The sequence below is a fragment of the Hemitrygon akajei genome, chromosome 23, assembly GCF_048418815.1.
Source record: "Hemitrygon akajei chromosome 23, sHemAka1.3, whole genome shotgun sequence".
Taxonomy (NCBI): Eukaryota; Metazoa; Chordata; class Chondrichthyes; order Myliobatiformes; family Dasyatidae; genus Hemitrygon; species Hemitrygon akajei.
Window position 1 is genome coordinate 50576076 of NC_133146.1, and position 19851 is coordinate 50595926.

General features: G+C 40.5%; 1 protein-coding gene across 3 annotated transcripts in view; it reads left to right on the forward strand.

The window, feature by feature from the left end:
• Window positions 1–671: 671 nt before the first annotated feature.
• The window catches only part of LOC140715429 (C-terminal-binding protein 2), a 309864-nt gene continuing 290684 nt past the window's right edge, over window positions 672–19851 (forward strand). For 2 of the 3 annotated variants that reach the window (XM_073027606.1, XM_073027609.1), the window contains exon 1: window positions 672–1000. The gene's annotated coding sequence lies outside the window, so the exon portion shown is untranslated. Of the gene's footprint in view, window positions 1001–18705; window positions 18724–19851 lie in introns of those variants that run through there. The other variant, XM_073027608.1, reaches the window with a different exon arrangement.

The window sequence follows — 19851 nt, forward strand, 5'->3', positions numbered from 1 at the left end:
GGAAAAGAGTAGAGCGTTTTTATTTGCCTTTTAAATGTTTAGAATTTAAAAACGTGAATTGTAACGTAGTTTGAAGGGATTGTTTTGTCAATATTGTTAATTAAAAAAAAACCAAAATATATTTTTGACTTAAGTCTGCAGTTTTGCTCCCAATGAATTTAATTAAGTTTTTTAAAAAAAAATTATAAACGAGCAGAAGCGAGCTGTTGAAGTCTTGATGCGAGACAGGCGGAAAACTTGGGTCACCTCACTTTCGTTATGGTGAATGCAATGCTTTTCTGTATTTGCAAAGAAAAAGTGAGGTTGTTGAGAATATTTTCAGTTCACGAAGCAGATTTTATTTCGGCGTATTTTTTTTTAACGAGGAACCTTGCATTCGGAAAGTTGAGGTTTGTAGGCGGTGCTGTGTAGTTTTCCGTGCACGGGAAAGGAGTCGGTGGCTCCTGTCTCCATGTCGATGCTATCGGGAGAAGTGTAAAAGTGAGCGGCTGTGCGAGTGTTGGAGGCGCGGTTGTCCATGTGGGGCTGTGTCATTGGTTTGTGGCAGAGCCCGCCCGCCGAAGCCAGCCCAGCCCAGCCCAGCCAGACCCCCTCCGGTCCCGGCCCGCTTGTTTCCTCTCTCTCGCTCTCTGCAACTCGCTGGTTTCTTCTGCTGGGGGTGTTCGAGGGGGGCAAGAAGGGAGGGGGCGGGGGGCGAGAGGAGGAAGTCCGATCGCCAGGAGTCACCGAGGACCGGGACAGCAGAGTGGCCGCTCCGTCCTCTCCTTCCCCGACTGCTTCTGTCTCTCACAGCGGCTGTCGTCCCCCACTCGGGGGGAGAAACCGGTCCTGTCGCTCGGATCTTACAGGCTGCAGTCCGAGGATTAAGTTTAATTGTTTTCTTTTTCTGATGTGGGACCAGCTGATCGGAGGGAGCTGCCGGCAAGCGTGAGCGAGGTCCGCCGAGTGATGGAGATACTGGTGCCGAGGGACGGGCTGTAACCGGGCGGTGATCGCACAGGTACCGGGAGCAGGGCTGGGCTGGGCGGTTGGCGACAGCGACACCCTCCCCGGACAATCCGTTCCCTTCCTTATTTCCTTCCTTCCTTCCTTCCTTCCTTCACACCCCCCACCTCCACCTTGTACACGCCCCCACCCCGCCCCCTGCGGTCAGGCCGCCTCTCGCACTCCATGCACGAACTCCTTGCGTTCGCCGCCAACACAGCCCCCTCCTTAACTTAATTCTCTCACTTCTCTCTCCATCACTTCACTCCCGCCCGCTCTTCCTCACTCCCCCCCTTTTCCCCCTCTGGCCCTACCTTCAGGAGCCTCTCATCCCATCTTCCTCCTCCCTTTTAATGGGAACAGCCGCTGGGTCTGCCCTCCTGCCTACCCCCACCCCCACTGAGTTGCCTGCAACCCCCACAAATGGATCTGGCACCCCTTTAGTATTTCTTCCCTCTTTCACCCACAATAAAGAATGCCTATGCCTATTATCCTGCATATTCCAAATTAATTATATTGTGCTCTTTCTGTTCAGCCCTTTACCCATACCTTTTTAAGCCAAATACCTGCATGGTGCAGGTCCAGGTTCAGACATGCCTGCCCCCTCAATCAGCCTCAGACCCCGTTCCACACAGGACCCAGAGTCTCCTAAACAAACAAATCTCAATTTGTCACCAACCGCCTTTACCAATAGTTCCTTGCTGCCATAGTCTTTAACACACTTCCCTTCTAATCTTTCTCTTTTCCTTCTGATCGTTTTCTGTCTCCCCTAACTTCTTTTCCCTGGCCTCTGTCTTCCCTCTTTTTCCCTCTTTGCTCCTGCGAGTCTCCAGCTACTTTTTCTATCTTCCCCCATCCAACTCAACTTGTGTTTTTTTTGTCAGTAATGCTGAGAGGACAGTTGGAATGTAGGGAAGTAAATGTCGCTGTACAGTGGCTTCCTGCTGCTTTCTAATGATGAGAAACTAGATTATCCACGTTTCCAAAGGAAAGTTTGGGGGGGGGGGGGTTATATGCCTTGAATGTTAAGTTAATTGCACCCTTTTGGGAGTTTATATATCATGTCAGAGACATTTACAAAGATGCATAGAAATTATAATTTGAGGTATTCCCCTTGGCATTACTGGATACATGCTTTTGGAAAAATATGTAAGAAATATTTTCGGTTTTAGATATCTGCCATTCTGATGCTGAAGATTTTTAAATCCAAACAATTCTAGTCCCTTCTAGATGATCGTCCTCACACTATGGCGATTGTGATTGACGTAACACAGGTGCATTAATTTTGTAAAGTTGGAGCATATGTTTATTATAAAGTTTGGTGGTTTACTACAGCACAGCAAAACTACAGCACAGAAACAGGACGCTTTTGGCCCATTCAGTCTGCTCCAAACCATTGAAACTGCCTAATCCCATCGACCTGCTCCTGGACCATAGCCCTCCCATCTATGTACCTATCCAAACTTCCCTTGTTGGTAAAAGCATATGAGGTTTTGTGTGTATTTTAAACAAAGGCTTCCCCACCCTCCCCCAGCAAGTTTATCCTTTTTAAAAAATACTGCCAGTCTACGAAATTTGATTCCAGAGGTTCTTTTTAAAATACTCCTTCACAGTTAATATGCTGAAGGTGGTGCATTTATGTTAATCCAGGGTCACTTATGGTCAGAATGCATACTGTCTGTTGAATTATGTATTTTGGGTGTTTTTTTTTAGAATTACGTCTAACATTATAAAACGAGAGAAATAAAGTGATACAGGGTATGGGCCTGAACTTGTTACTCTTTTGTGTGCCGAATGTTTGGGCAATATATCTTGTAGGATCTATATATAATGTGTAACAGCATTAAGCAGACAATAGTCAGTTTGTCAGATTTATAACGTTAGTAAATGATTAAATAGTGATATGAAATACCAGAACATGTTTGTACCAGTTTGTTCCAGTTGAGCAAGGGAAAGTAAAACGTTATGAATTAGTAATAGAAACCTTGGTTAATTTCACAAATAGATTAACAGCAGATTGAGTTTGCAGCTGTATAATTAAAATGGCTGCAGAGTTTGACTTTTCTATAGAGATTGATTTAAGAAATTTCAAAGCAGTTTGACTATTCTTAAATTGATTTGGTGATTTATTAGGGAGATAAAAATGGATTTCAAATGTAATGTAAATTTAATACAATTGATTCTCAAAACCAAAACATTTAAGCCACATTGTTTCAATGGGAATGGATATTAAGCAGTAGTTTCTGTGTATAGAGTTGGTACACTACCAGGCAGTTTTCTGGGTCTAGCTTCAGAGTATACTCTGTGGGGTGTATCTGCAGATAATTGAAATACATGCATAGACTTCTTCTGTCCTTATCCTCATTTCCAAACAAAAACTGCCAACTACTTAGTGGAACACACTTCTGTCAGTGGAGAACATGGTTTTAACTCAATATGTGGAGTATATGAAGTCGCTGGTAATTAGCTGAAGTTTTTATATTTATTTATTGAGATAGGGCCTTTCAGCCCTTTGAGCCACACTGCCCAACAATCCCCCAATTTAATTCTAGCCTAATCACAGAACAATTTACAATGACCAATTAACCTACCGATCAGTAGGTCTTTGGACTGCGGGAGGAAACCGGAGCACTCGGAGCATCACAGGGAATGTACAAGCTCCAACAGGCAGTGGCAGGAATTGAACCCAGCTTGGCTGTACTGTAAAGCATTGTGCTAGCAACTACACCACTGATGAAGAGAGAGAGAGAGAGGAATGTTTACTGATAGGTAGGACTTGACAAGTCGTTCTTCCCAACATTCTGCACTTGAGCCTCGGCTTTTAATCAATTATATCACTGATTTGGAAGAGGAGATTGATGTTTTTATTATCCTGTTTGCAAATCTAAATGAGAAGGCATAGTCGTTTGTATTGATGGCAGTGCTAAGTTTTAATTAGGTTGAACAAGACTAAGTAAAATTGAAAGCTGGAGTTCAGTGCAGGGAAGTGTAAAGTTACCTGCTTTTGGTTTGGAGCGAGAGAGTTTGGAATTCTTCATGGGAAGTGATGATGAGCCATTGAAGAGAAAAGGAGTTTAGATGTACATATCCTTAAAACTTTGTGCACAAATGTATAAAAAAAATCAAAAAGTCTTGTAGAACATTGGTGGCTATCTGAGGGGGTTAATTGCAAAGAAGAAAATGTAAATTAAGATCCAGTAATGTAGGAGGGTATTTTAAAACTTTCCTCAGATTTTACACATAGTACTACACCTGAGGAATGGTGCATAAATTTTGAAAGAGGTGTAGATTCATTGGAATAGCACAATAAGAAGGTTGCTTTTGATCACCTTGACTTTAGGAGGTTGAGGAGTGATGTTAAAAATGTAAAAATGCTGAATGTAATTAGGGAGTTCAAGAGTTAGGTTTACTGTAAGTGAACTCAAGAAGCACCTACTGTACTTCCACCGCTGTGGATTCAAAAGCTCTGCTGAAACTGGATGATGCTGAGGTAACCACTGTTTTCAAGATTGTGGTTGATAGATATTGGGTTATGGAGAGCGGTTAAATGGAATTAAGGTACAGAGAGCCACAATGCACAGAATTGTGAAACATACTTCAGATTTAAAGATGGTTTGCTTTTGTTAGCTAATTGTTGTTGTCTGGTATAGTTGAGTGGTTTTTTTTGTGCATCTTTTGATGGGCATCTCAAGATTCATTTGTGTATGATAATCATATAAACCTTTTGTCTCAACTACTGCCTTTTGGTCCATCTAAACTGTGAAATTGGAATCAAACTTACCATTAAATTTCCTTTATCCATAAATACAGATTTAAACATCTGTCTAATAAGTATGAAATTGTACTCTTTGCTAATTTGACATTTATTTGATTAATTCTGTTAAGCTTGGTTATTTTTCCTGAACCTTACTATCATAGAAGTAAGTTTTCAGCCAATTCAGTTTTGGCTGTTTGGTGTCTGAAGGAACTGGGTACAACGGGGCAGGCAATGGGATCAGTCATCACCCTAGCTGCTTTCCTGATTCCGAGAACTAACTGCACCTCTAACCAAACTATTTCAGTACTGTTATAATACTGACATTTACAACAAGGTGGAAAGTTGCTCCACTGTGTTTTATTCACAGAAAGTAGGACAAATCCAATACAGCTAATTACCACCCAGTCAGTCTATCTTCCAATACCAGGAAGCTGATGGAAACTGCTATTGACAATTCTATTAAGGGCAATTGTTTCCGTTACCTATTTCCATTGTTTCCATTATCTATTTCCCAATGTCCAATTTTGATACCACTTGGCTTCAGATCTAATTGCAGCCTTTAGTCCCGATGTGAACCAAGGAGCTGAATTCCTAGGAGTTTGAGTGAGAGTGACTGGGTATTCGATTGAGTGACATCAGGGTAAAGCTAAGATCAGTGTTCACCGTGCAGAAGATACTCCACCGATTAGAGTCATACATAAATGAAGATATTTGTGGTTCTTAGTGTTTAATCATCCCTTCCCTAGGATATCTGTGCAAGAATACCTCAGCATAGGCTCAACCTTCTTCACCCACTTCACCACCGGCCTTCCTTCCATCAGAATCGGTTTAATGTCACCAGTGTATGTCGTGAAATTTGTTGACTTTGTGGCAGCAGTGGAATGCAATATGTAATTTAAAAAGCTGAATTACAGTAAATATATATTATTGTTAAATTAAATAGGCAGTGCAAAGATAGAAATAAAGAAGTAGTGAGGTGGTGTTCAAGGGTTCAGTGTCCGTTCAGAAAACAGATGGCAGAGGGGAAGAAGCTGTTCTTGAATTGGCGAGTATGTGCCTTCAAGCTTCTGTACCTCATTCTTGATGGTAGCAATAAGAGCAAGGCATGATCTGAGATATACCTGAGTAGGGTTCATTTCCCTTCAGAATTCTTAGAAAGAGAAGTTATTTAGGTCTGTGTGCAGCAAGATCAGAACACAGTCAGGCATGAGATGGGTGACGCAGTCTGGGTTGACACTTAGCAGCAACATTTGCAGCTCCAGACTTCTAGTAATGATTGTCTTCAATAAGAGAAATTCTAACCACTTTAAGTATTATTACCATTGCCAAGTCCTCCATTATCAATGTCTTGGGCTCACCACTGAATAAAAACTCAACTGGACCAACCACATGGTTCTATGAGTTTTTGAGTGGCTGTGTTACAACCACAGACTCTTGCTGTAGGGTCTAAGCACCCATGTAGGTGGGCTGTGCACCAGGTTTGACAATTGCACTCATTGGTATGCATGTTCTTGCTAATGTGTGTCCCATTATGATGGTATTTAACTCCCTTTTCATTCTAGTCCAGTTGAGACTTGACCAAAAGCACAGCAACCTTTATTCTCCCTGCTTGCCCTCATCTTTGTTTTTGACTGACGGTATCAAGGAGTGGTGTTCACTTAATATTTAGTTAATACTTCCAACCACAATGTTGGCGTTCACTTTCAGTTTGAGAGTTTTAATTAATGACCCTGTTGGCCTAGCGTTTATTGTTTTCCTTTTAGAATCTGCAGCAGTTCTCATTAAAGTCAGTGAACTGTTGACCTGCTTCAGTGTCTCTCACTTTCTGAACTTGGCCATATCCAAACCTTTTAACAGGTTGGGTATCCTGCAGGGAGTGACAGGATCCCTGCTGTCCCAAGGTCCTTCCTGTATCTCTAAGCCACAGTTCAAGAGTGCAATGGACTACTTTCCACTTGCCAGGACACATGCAGCACCAAGAACTCTCAAGAAGCTTGATGCCATCCAAGGCAGAACAGCCATCCTTATTGTTACTCCATCTGCTATCCTAAATACCCGTCTCTTCCAACACAAGTGCACAGTGTTGAAGCGTCTAGCATGTCTAAAATATAATACAGTTACTTGCCCAAACTAGTGACCTTCACAACCAAAAAGGGCTAAAGCTGCAGGTGTGTGGGAAAACGGCCACATGAAGATTCCCCTCCAAGTGTCTTACCATCCTACCTCAGAAATGTATCACTGTTCCAACATTGCCTCTAGGTCTGAATCTTTGTTCTTCTTGAACAGCAGCACTGCAAGAGAACATTCAGCAACAACACTTCAAAAAGGCAGCTTGTTTTCTCAGGAAGACATCTTTTTTCTAAGAATGGGTAGTAAGTGCTGTCCTTGCCAGTGCTGCTTAGATCCTGAAAAGAAATTAAGTACTTGTGAAAGAAACGGATGTGATTTCTATGTGCTAGACACTCCATTGTAAGAAATTCTACTTCAGCACCATGTTGTTTATGCCATTACACCAGAACGCGATGAAACATTACGCATATATGAGCTGAAGCTTTGTGTACATACACTACCTCCAGTTATTGTGATGATTTCAGAGGCTGTTCAAATCTTGAAACAAGTAAGAAATTTCTTCTGACAGATTGTTGGATGCCATCAAGTTAAGAAGGAGAAGTTACTTAGATTGGGGAATCAAAGGAAGGTTGCTGTGGTGATAGTTAATATTTCTTTCAAACAAGATGCATGAACAGCAGCAAGCAGGAATTATTTTACAACCATCTAGCGTGAATTGGCGTTTGTCGACTTAAATCCAGATTGAACAGTTACAGTAAAATTCTGATCATCTAGACCTGATTGTTTGAAAATCCTGGTTATCTGGCATCTGATTCACCCATTAGTCTGGGATGTGCAGTGAACTAGTGCAATGTGCTACCATAGCCAGGGTTTCAGTGTGCAGATGGGCATAGTGCTCGAACAGATGTGTGCCTGCAAAGGGGTGGATTCAGGTAATTTGTTAGGTTTGTGGCCAGAAAGAGTATAGAATGTTTGTTTATTTTCCAATCCTTTTAACCTTGCTGGCTCCATTGAGAAGTTTATTAAACTACTTTCTAAACTGTAAAATTAAATAAAATTTAGGTGTGTTTTCGTATGAATAGAATTATATCTAATAAGATAGGTAATGTCCTCTACCTGTACCTGTGTCAAAAAGGTGCTGGACTATGGGTGTTTAACTGTATAATTTTAGAGACTTATATTTGACTCCTTTGGTTAATGAATACTGTATTTTCATCCATTAGTTTGCTTAATTCCTGCATAAAAAGCAGCGGAGTAGTGACTCTTTCTGCACCAAGCTGTAGTATCTTGTGGGGTCTCATGGTAGTGACTTGTACCTTATTATTGAAATGTTTCCAAATAATATACCTGTGCTCTTGGTAGGGCTTGGTATGTCACCAAGGACGCTCACAAATTTCTACAGATGTACCTTGGAAAACATCCTAACTGTTTGCTTCACCATCTGGTATAGGGGCGGGGAGGTTGCTACTGTGCAGGATTGAAGTAAGCTTCAGAGAGTTATAAAATTAGTTAGCTGCATCATGGGCACTATCCTCTGTGGTATCCAGGACATCTTCAAGGAACGGTGCCTCAAAAAGGCAACATCCATCATTAAGGACCTCCATCAACCAGCACATGCCTTGTGCTCGTTGCTACCATCAGGAAGGAGGTAGAGAAGCCTGAAGGCAAACGCACAATGATTCAGTAACCGCTCCTTTTCCTCTGCCATCCGATTTCTGAATGGACACTGAACTCATGAACACTACCTCACTACTTCTTATTTCTAGTTTTTGCACTAGTTATTCAATTTAACTATTATATATTTTTTACTGTAATTCACTTTTTATATTATCATGTATTGCATTGCACTGCTGCGGCAAAAACAAATTTCATGACATGCTGGTGATATTAAACCTGATTGTGATTCTGATTCTGTGCAGTATGAAGATGACTGTGGAAAAGGTGGATTTCAATCCTGTGCTGCTTTTGTGATTTTAAAAATGGGAGTTAGTTTCAACCATGGAAGCAGTAAGGTTTCAATCATTGGAAGATGTTGAAAGTTGAACTTCAGTCATATTTCTTGTTTATGTTTGTTTGCTTTCATCACTTTTGATTTCTCACTTTGTTTCCCAACTCTGAAGTTCTTCATAGTAGAGGTGACAATTGTCCACAATTTACCATAAATACTGCCTACGATTTACCATAAATACTGTCTACAATTTACCATAAATGCTGTCCACACTCTTAATAGACTCGTGGCAAGTTTTTTTTTGGTCATGTACGAATAATCCTGCCAATTCCTCTCAGAGATGAACTAACGTTTCTGCAAGGGCATGAAGCTTGTTAAATGTAAGTGCTGGCAATAGTTGAGGCTTGTTTTCCTGAGTTGGCATTTCATCATTCTGTCTGTTCAGCTGTTCTGCATCAGTCCCACCCTCTAATCTGCATTGAATCAATGTGCTTTCCCCTTTCCATTGTACTATCTCCATTGCTGTTTGGTCTCTTACTCATATTTACAAGGCAAGTTAAATGCCCATTCATTTTTAAAATGCATCTAGAAGAAATGTCTACAAGGATTTGTGTACATTCAGGAGAATGGTGAATGTTGACAATTATGTAACTACACAAACAAAGGGCTGGAGGAACTCAGCAGATCGGGCAGTATCAATGGAATGAATAAACATTCAACGTTTTGGGCCAAGAACCTTCTTCAGGATTAGAAAGGAAAGGATAAAAGGGTGGGTGGAGGAGAAGAAGGATAGCTGGAAGGTGATAGGTGAGCCAGATGGGTGGGAAAGGTAAAGGACTGAAGAGGGAGGAATCTGCTCGAAGAGGAGAGTGAACTATCGAGAAAGGGAAGGAGAAGGGAACCCATGGGGAGGTGATAGGGAGGTGAGAAGAGCTAATAGTCCAGAGTGGGAATAGAAGCAGAAGGGAGGAAGAAGGGAATTTTTTTACTGGAAGGAGAGATCAATGTTCATGCCATAAGGTTGGATGCTATATAGACGGAATGTAAGGTGTTGCTCCTCCACCCTGAGGGTGTCCTCATTGTGGCATAAGAGGAGGCCACGGACTGACATATCAGAATGGGAATGGGAATCAGAATTAAAATGTTTGGTCACGAGGAAGTACTGCTTTTGGCAGATGGGACAGAGCTGCTCCATGAAGCAGTCCTCAAGTTTACGAGGGTCTCACCAACGTAGAGGAGGCCATGTTGGGAGCACTGAACACAAATAGATGATCCCAGCAAATGAGCAGGTGAAGCGTTGCCTCACCAGGAAGGACTGTTTGGGCCCTGATTGGAGGTGAGGTGAGGTTATAAGGTTACAATGAACAAAATAATATGTATGTAACATACTGTTTTGGCCATTGTAACGCTGATAACATGAGAACAAGTTTATGCACCTCCCACAAATAGCACTAAAATAGAATTGTTTTAATTGTGCTGACATTGGAGAGGGTCCGAGGAAGTCCATGGGAGGCATTACGGGAATGAAAAGATTAATGCATAAGGAGTGTATGATGGTCTGGGCCTGTACCTGCTGGGGTTAAAGGAATGGGGGTGGGGGTTTCATTGAAGCCTGCTGAATATTGAAAGGCCTCACTGGAGTTGATGTGGAGAGGATGTTTCCTATAGGACCAGAGGGCACAGCCTTAGAGTAGGACTGAGGAGGAATTTCTTTAGCCAGAGGGCAGTGAATCGTAGAAGTCATTGCAATGGATAGCTATGGAGATCAAGTCATTGAGTATATTTAAATTGGAGGTTGATGTTTTCTTGGTTAGTCATGGCATCACGATATGGGGAGAAGGCAGGAGAATGGAGTTTAGAGGGATAATAAATCAGCCATAATGGAATATCAGAGTAGACTCAATGGCCTAATTCTGCTTCTGTATCTTATGGCTTTACATGGGACTTGTTTGGTTTAATGCTGAATTTTGTTGGCATTGCACAGATTTCTCTCTAGTCTTTCCATCCCAGAGTGGGTTTTGAACCCACAGTCTTCTGCTGGAGGCTACCGCTCTGAGTGTTTGTCACCAAGAAGAACAGACATGTGGAACTTTTTTCTGTGACGTGTTTTAGTGCTGTTGAGCATACAGAGAGCTAAGCATTACCATCACCCATGTTTCCTGGTTAATGTGTCTAGTCATCCTGACAGTCTGCGTAACGTGTTTGATTTTCTACCTCATGACCTGGCCTTTCAAGCTTTGATAATAACATCATTGTGTATCTGCTTTGTCTTTTGTAACAATTGCTTCACCTCTGTGACAACTTAAATAAAAGTTATTTTTCTCTTGGTTTTCCTCATTGGCACAAATTATACATGCTTGATCTACATTTCTGAATGCAGATAGTTGGGAAATAACACGTGAAAAATCTGAGGGATTTATAGTTGATGAATGCTGATGTAAAAAAATCTGAGGGATTTATAATTGATGAATTTTGATGTATAAGTTCTATTTATTTCAGAAAGATTGCTAATAGAATAATGCATTATGCAAGGAATTTTTCCTGTTTTATTGGTTAGTTCTATTTGAAAGGATTACAAAGAGAACTGTAGAAAAATAATGATGAACGAAGCTCGAGTAACCCCTTGCAGATAGACAGATTAATGAAGTTGCAGTCAACAAGCTTTTCGACTGCCTTTAGTTATTTATTTTCCTTGGGCAAACAAAGGCTGCATTGTTTGAGAGTCGCTTGCAGCTGTGTGTTGGTTGTCCAATATTCTGTGATGTAATATTAAACCAAACAGGTGTTCAAGTATTTCATCTGCGTCCTCTGCTGTTTCACTCCACATTGTGAGACTTCTCCTTCTTGAGGTAACTTATCATTGCTGGAATTATATATTTCTCTCAATTGCTTGCTGATTTTGCAAAAATCTCAGGGAAAACATAGCACCTGAATCTTGTTTTTAGAAACTTTACAAGGTGGAGTGAGAAAAAGGCACTTATTCTGTTAAATCTATTTGCTACAATTTTTACTTATTGATTGAAGCTGATTTATTATAAAGCATCTATTTAGCCTCAAGTGTTAATTTTTGAACAACTTTCAGAATCTTGCATATTTACCACGTAATCTATTTACGTATTGTTTGATTGAGATACAGCGTGGAATAGGCTATGGCAAGTGTGGCAGCTTACAAACCCCCGATTTAACCCTAGCCTAATGGGGCAATTAACAATGACCAATTAACCTACCAACTGGTAGGTCTTTGGATTGTGGAAAGAACCACAATTTGAGAATGTACAAACTCCTCGCAGACTGCAGTGGGAATTGAACCTTTGTCACCTGTACTGTAAACCGCTGTGCTAACCATGATGCTACCATACCTCAGACCATCGGTTGATGTCAGATAATCTCAGTTGACTGCCTACCATTGCTCCATTTACCACTCCCTCTCTCTTACACATTTTCCTGTTTTTCTACCAATGAAATGTCTCCCCCTATCCCAACCAACCTTTCCCTGTTCTATTAGTTGAGAAGTCAAGTCCATGCTTTTATGTTATGGACTGATAGACTGGGCAACAAATTTTTTATAGAAGTGTTGCTTCTTTCAGATTTTTTTTGTTTATGATAAACCTCTTGAAGCCGAACACTAATATAATTTCAAACTAATTGTATCACATAGGAATTGGGAGAAAGAAGAAATTAACTTTTATTCAATATAATCTGTTGAATTGTATAATGGTGCTGATGCTTTGCAATAGTTCAACTGAGTTAAAAATGATTTGATGATGATGTTCATTTGTATTCAGTGTCGGAGGCATCTCATTTATGTGTTGAACAATAATCAGCCAGCGTTGATGGATTCTAGTTGCCCCGATACTGTTTCTTCATGGCAGCAGTATCCTGATGAAGCCCTTCAGCATGTTTGTCACTGACAGTGCCAAGATTTACAGGGAAGAAGTCCAAATGAGAATTCAGAAAATGAATCTTTAGTTGTACTTCATGGTTTTGTATGTTTGAAGCCTCTTGTCAACCAGCTACGGGTTTGATGCTCCGTAGTTGCCAAGAAAAGTTTCAACATCATCCTTGAAGATTTCCGTGCTCTTTTCTCTGGTCCCACTAGTAGTTCTTTGAATCACCTGTCATTCATGACCTGTTTGATTGGTGGACCAACAGAAATGCCTTCCTTAATCTTGATTTCAGTTATTCTTACTTGAATTATGAATTGAAATAACAAATATAGGCGATGCTGGTAACAAAGAAATTTTGTGGTTTCATGATCAGTACCCCAAAAGCCATAAGATACACCCAAAAAATATTCAGGAAGCAAAATCTCTGTTGACCAAAGTTAGTTGTCTTGGTGCATATTTTGTGATGACATGAATTAACTCCCTGGTGGTGAATCTAATGCTGTGACTCACTGGTGAAAGACAACATTTGGGACTAAAAGACTTCCTTGCATATTATTCTTTATCTCTGACTAGCAGGCTGTCAAGCTGGTGATGTTCTGTAATATGAATCCAGAGAAGGAAAACGCATGTAATGAGAGAGCTTAAATACCTTCTGTAATTCTGATCACTGTCATTACATTGAAATTTAAGAATTAAAACATGATTTTAATTTAAAAACAAAAGTTATCTATATTTGTGAAGAGACATGTACAATAAGCAGCTAAGTTATCAGTTAATTGTAAGACAATGTACATTATTACTAATGGCACATGAGCACCCAAAATTATTACTGATATCAGTGTATAAATGCTTTAAAAAAAATTGTAGCAGATGTTTTTAGAAGGGATATTAATTTATCTGCATTAGAGTTAGCCGGCTGGTGGTGGTGTAGTGTCATCTGCACCAGCCTTTGAGGGGAGTGGTCCCGGGTTCGAATCCGGTCAGCTCCTTGCACGCTTTCCATCCGTGCTGGGTTGAGCTTCGAGCTAGCAACTCAGCCTCGTAAAAAAAACCAGACAAAATGCAAAAAAAATGGCAAGGTTACCGCCCGATGCGACACAGCGCAGAAAGGATTAAGAGGTAGAAGTTAATAATTTGCATATGTTGTCTACGTTCTGCTTTAAGTATTAATACAATTAAATGACCATTTGATGTGCATTTTCAAAACCTTTAGTTCGGTATTCAGCCTGATAACTAGCTTCATTCTTAATGTTTTGGAGTCTGTTTGATGTATCTGAGGGGTATTAACTTCTGTGCAGGTCATTTGAAGGTGCAGTGATACTAATCTTTTGCAGTCTGTAACTTGTAATGAGAAACAGTGCCGGAAGGTTTTATGCAGAGAGCAATTTTTTTCCTTGAGAAGACTCAATTCCTCATTTTACTACCAGCACTATGTAAGTGCTTGGCCACTTTTATTTGGCAGTAAAATAAATGAGCTGACAGGTTTTGGTAATGGTTGGAGTGGAACAAAGCATTAAGTGATTGTACCCACTGTCTTTAATTATTGATATAAGGAGTATATTATGCTCAGTTTTGGGAATTATATTTAAATTACTCTGATTCAAGCTGACCATGAGTTTGTTATGAATGGTTTAAGAGGTGAAATAGAGATTGTACTCCATTATCTAATAAACACATTTCAAATGAGTTGAATAAATGTCCAATAATTCTTAAATTGATGTGAACCGAGGGGACGGAAGCGATGTAGCTCGTTTTTATCTCAGTGCCAGTGGCTACATGAGTGTGCAGCTTTTTCTTCCTCCTGAGCCTGTCAGATTGCACTGTTGTGCGAGGTAACTTCATCAGTAACAGAAACTACTGCCCTGGAACTTGTGGTTAACATGCAGAACTGTAACCATTATTGCACACTGTTGGATGAGGATCTTCCCACATCTTGGGGGAGGTCAAAAGAGGCCATTTATTTATTTAGAGATACAGTGTGGTGTGGTAACAGGGCCTTCTGGCCTAAAGAGCCACGGTGGCCCAGCAACCCACTTATTGGAACACGAGCCGGAATTGCACTCCGAACTCCGTCGCCCCAAGGTGTAATGACGTCGCGTTAACTGCTACACTACTGCGGTGCCCCTGTTATAACGAGGAGGAGGGGGATGCATTTGCTGCTAGCTGGTGGTGCAGCAGCAATCCGTGACACATTTTTGTCAGCAAAATCCTTTCCAAGCAGAACTTTGGGGTGGCATGGTAACATAATGGTCAGCACAACGCTTTACAGTTCCAGTGACCTGAGTTCAGTTCGCTCAGCTGCCTGTAAGGAGTGTGTACATTCTCCCTGTAAGTGCGTGGGTTTCCTCTGGGTCATCCTACAGTCCAAAGGCATACAGGTGGTAAGTTATTTGGTCATTGTAAATTGTCCCGTGTTTAGGCTGGGATCAAATCAGGGGTTACTGACCGGCATGCCTCGAAGGGCCTATTCCGCCTGTATTTTAATAAATAAAAAATAATTGAAACTTTGTTGGCCGTTGCCTTGTTTATGCCCTGACCATTTTTATCAGTGGAGATAAAGCTCACTAGGTGAAGGGGAACTGTGGCCGCTCTTGATTGTTGTGACAGGTCTGGTCTATCGAGAAGCTGATAGACGTCATCTCAAATAATCCCTCAATAGGAAATTGACTAATGCACTTTATGGGAATGTGACAACACCAGAAATAATTTGATTTTCCTGTGAGTCATGGAGGCAGTGTGAGCCTTAAACGCATTGACTCAACAGGAGCGATAATGCCAAGAGTCTGTTCAAGTACATCAGTGACTGTTGTGAGGAAATGAAAGCTCCACTTACCGTTGAGTAAGAGCTTCAGGCAGTAAGTGTTCCACAGCAGAACAACAAATTTCAAACTATTAGTTACAGCTTTGACAAGATGAGGATTTGTTTTGTTGTGGGACCATAAGATGTAGGAGCAAAATTTGGCCATTTGGCCCATCGAGTGTGATCCACCATTCTATCATGGCTGATTTATTATCCCCCTCAACTCCATTCTCCTGCTTCTCTCTGTGACCTTTGACACTCCTACTAATCAAGAACTTATCAACTGCCACTTTAAATATACCCAGTGACTTGGCCTCAACGGCTGTCTGTGCTAATGAATTCCACAGATTCACCACCCTCTGGCTGAAGAAATTCCACTTCATCTTTATTCCACAGGGACATCCTTCTGAGGTTGTGCCTTCTTGTCCTAGTCTCCCCCACTATAGGAAACATCCTCTCCACCATCCACTCTGTCTAAGCCTTTCAATATTCAATCGATTTCAATGAGATTCCCCCCTCATTCTTCTAAATTCCAGCAAGTAAAGGCCCATAGCCAACAAATGCTTCTCATACATTAACCCTTTTGTTCCCGGATATATCAATAATGATGTCAATGTATGCCTGCTCCAACCTTCATGCCCTGCTTAAGTGCTGAGGCAGCTGGTGCATTGATTGAACTAGTGCACTCTGGAGTTCTGTGCTGGGAATCAGCACAGGCAATTCATCCCTGATCTCCTTGTGTATGTTGCTCATTGATGTTAATGCTCAGGCTTCCTCACACAAGAACTGTTTCTGATTGGGAAACTGCATCACCATAGAAGTACAGGGAGTGGAATGATGATTAAAATAAAGAAGTTGCTTGAAACAGTGATGCTTATTTGTACTTCATTCATTGAGATTTAAAATTTTTTTTTGATGACCTGGTATGCACTTTACTATTGATAGCCATTTATTTTCCTTCACCCCGTGTTCATTGTGATAATTTTGCCCATAAGATAAAAGTAACTGAAGTATTTAAATCATAGAACATAGAATTGTACCCCACAGTATAGGCCCTTTGGCCCATGATGTTGTGCTAGACTTTTAACCTACTCTGTAACACTGAACAACAAATTCGTTAGAAAGTGTTGCTTCCTCAGAATTTTTTTTGTTCATGACTGAAATCAATGATTGAAGACCAATTGAAACTGAACACAAATGTGTACTTTCAGATGACTTGTATCACATAGGAATTTAGAAAAACAAGAAATTAACTTTTATTGAATAGAATGCATTTAATTTCAAAACAGTGCTGACACTTTGCAATAGTTCAGCTAAGCTAAAAATGGTTTGTTGATGATTTTCATTTGTACTCGGTGTCTGAGGCTTCTCACTAAAGTGTCCAACAATAATCAGCCAGCATTGATGGATTATATTTGCCCTGATACTGTTTCTCCATGACAGCGGTGTCCTGGTGAAACAGTGCCAAGACTTGCAGGGATGGAAATGCAGAAAATGAATCTTTAGTGACATGCTACACTTCATGGTTTTGTTTGCTTGAAGCATGTTGTCAACCAGCTGCATGTACTTTGGTGCTCTGTAGTTGCCAAGAAAATTTTCAACAACATCCTTGAATGCCTTCCATGTGATTTTCTCCAGTCCTACTAGAATTTCTTTGAATTTCTTGTCATTGGTGACCTATGTGATTTGTGGAACAACAAAAATGCCGCCTTTAATCAGTTATACTGGGAATCATCTGTCTCAAATATTGAAATCTTTCATGGAAATTTATAGCCTTTCTAAAACCTGTCCAGCCATGCAGCATCCACTCTGCCTAAACATGCCCAGGCATGCCTGGACAAGATAGTAAACTTTTCAGTCTACGTTGCAGGCAATGTTTCAATTGACTTGAATTACATATTGAAATAACAAATATAGGTAATAGTGCATCTTCGGGAAATTTTAGGGTGATTTTCATAAGCAGCAGCCTAAAGTTGATAAGATACACCAAGACATATTCAGGAAGCAAAATCTTTGTTGTCTAGTATAATTAATCTAGCCCTTCCCTTCCCCATAGCCCTGCATTTTTCTTTTATCCATGTCCTAACTAAGAGTTTCGTAACTGTCCCTGCTGCACCTACCTCTACCACCAGCCTGTCAGTGCGTTCCATGCACCTACACGTGGTGTTAGATGTATGAGTGTTTCCCAGGCCGCTTATAGTTTGTAATACCAGCATTTGCCATTTAACTGGTGATTAACAACCGTTTTGTTTGTTTTATGTAAAAAATTATCTTCTTAAATCACTAATTAACAAAAACAGCAATTTACACAAGTACACTCTGTGTGCTTTGAAGACAGTTATTTGGAATATTTTGTCTCTACCTTGGAGAGATTGTACTGATTAAATTTCTCTGAGATGATATCTGAGACGTTCTTATGAACTATGCTCACACCTTGCATTTTTTTTTATTATTGCTGTTAGTCAACAACAGCTTGCTCTCCATATCAAACTGCCCTGGCTTGCGTGTCACGTCGACAGCCAGGACGCAATATTCACGGTCGACCCCAGCCAACGGAGGGCCCCATATTAGTCAATACCTGAATCAGTCAGTTTTTGTGAAGATATTCAAGATTCAAGTTTATTTATAACGTGTGTACTGAGACATACAATGAAATGCATCGTTTGCGTTAACAACTCATCTTTGCTCTTTTTAACTTATCAACCGCAACCGCACTATACGGATGATTATTCTGTACGGTTTTATACCATCTCTCTCTGTTATGATGACAATTAAATTCATAGCACCATTTACATTTTCTCAGAAAGCCAAGCTATTTCTGCCAGCAATGAAATTAGTCATTAACATTCTTCAGTAAAATGTTTGAGAATGCATCAGCAATGTGCTAATAGCCCAGGTATAGTAATTCTGCTTGTTTGACTGTCTTTATGATATGAATATGTAAAAAATCCAAACTAATTGTCTCCATACAGCTGTTTTGCATATTGCTGGTAAATGGTTAGTACCTGCTGCTTGTCCTTACTGCAATATGACTGAGTTTTCATTTTAGTGCAGATTACACTTTTGAACGTATTTAGAGTCCAAATTGCACATTCTGCATAGCTAGACACGCCAGTATATGGTCTGGAATGTGACTCGTTTGAGCCTAATGATTCAATAGAAAGGCAATTGTAATAAACTGAATGAGAACAGTTGAGGACCAGGAGTACGTGGAAGTTGTGTTCTGTCCTTTAGTGTGTTAGAAAAAAGGAGAAATCACTTATTGCAAAATTAGTTGGTAAGTCAGAATATTCTAAATGTATTTTCTGTTTTTGTCAACTGTACTGTGCAAAGGTCTTAGTCACTCTAGCTGTATATACAGTGGCATGCAAAAGTTTGGGCACCCCTGGTCAAAATTTCTGTTGCTGTGAATAGCTAAGCGAGTAAAAGATGACCTGATTTCCAAAAGGCATAAAGTTAAAGATGACAGATTTCTTTAATATTTTAAGCAAAATTACTGTTTTTATTTCCACCTTTTACAGTTTCAAAATAACAAAAAGGGAAAAGGGCCCGAAGCAAAAGTTTGGGCACCCTGAATGTTCAGTACTTAATAACACCCCCTTTGGTAAGTATCACAGTTTGTAAACGCTTTCTGTAGCCAGCTAAGAGTCCTTCAATTCTTGTTTGGGGGATTTTCACCCATTCTTCCTTGTAAAAGGCTTCTTCCTAGTTCTATGAGATTCTTGGGCAGTCTTGCATGCACTGCTCTTTTGAGGTCTATCCACAGATTTTCGATGATGTTTAGGTTGGGGGACTGTGAGGGCCATGGCAAAAGCTTCAGCTTGCGCCTTTTGAGGTAGTCCGTTGTGGATTTTGAGGTGTGTTTAGGATCATTATCCTGTTGTAAAAGCCATCCTGTTTTCATCTTCAGCTTTTTTACAGATGGTGTGATGTTTGCTTCCAGAAATTGCTGGTATTTAATTGAATTAATTCTTCCCTCTATCAGTGAAATGTTCCCCGTGCCACTGGCTGCAACACAAGCCCAAAGCATGATTGATCCACCCCCGTACTTAACAGTTGGAGAGGTGTTCTTTTCGTGAAATTCTGCACCCTTTTGTCTCCAAACATACCTTTGCTCATTGAGGCCAAAAAGTTCTATTTTAACTTCATCAGTCCACAGGACTTGTTTCAAAAATCCATCAGGCTTGTTTAGATGTTCCTTTGCAAACTTCTGACGCTGAAGTTTGTGGTGAGGACACAGGAAAGGTTTTCTTCTGATGACTGTTCCATGAAGGTCATATTTGTAGAACAGTGCACCACCACTCCAGAGTCTGCTAAATCTTCCTGAAGGTCTTTTGCAGTCAAATGGGGGTTTTGATTTGCCTTTCTAGCAATCCTACAAGCAGTTCTCTCAGAAAGTTTTTTT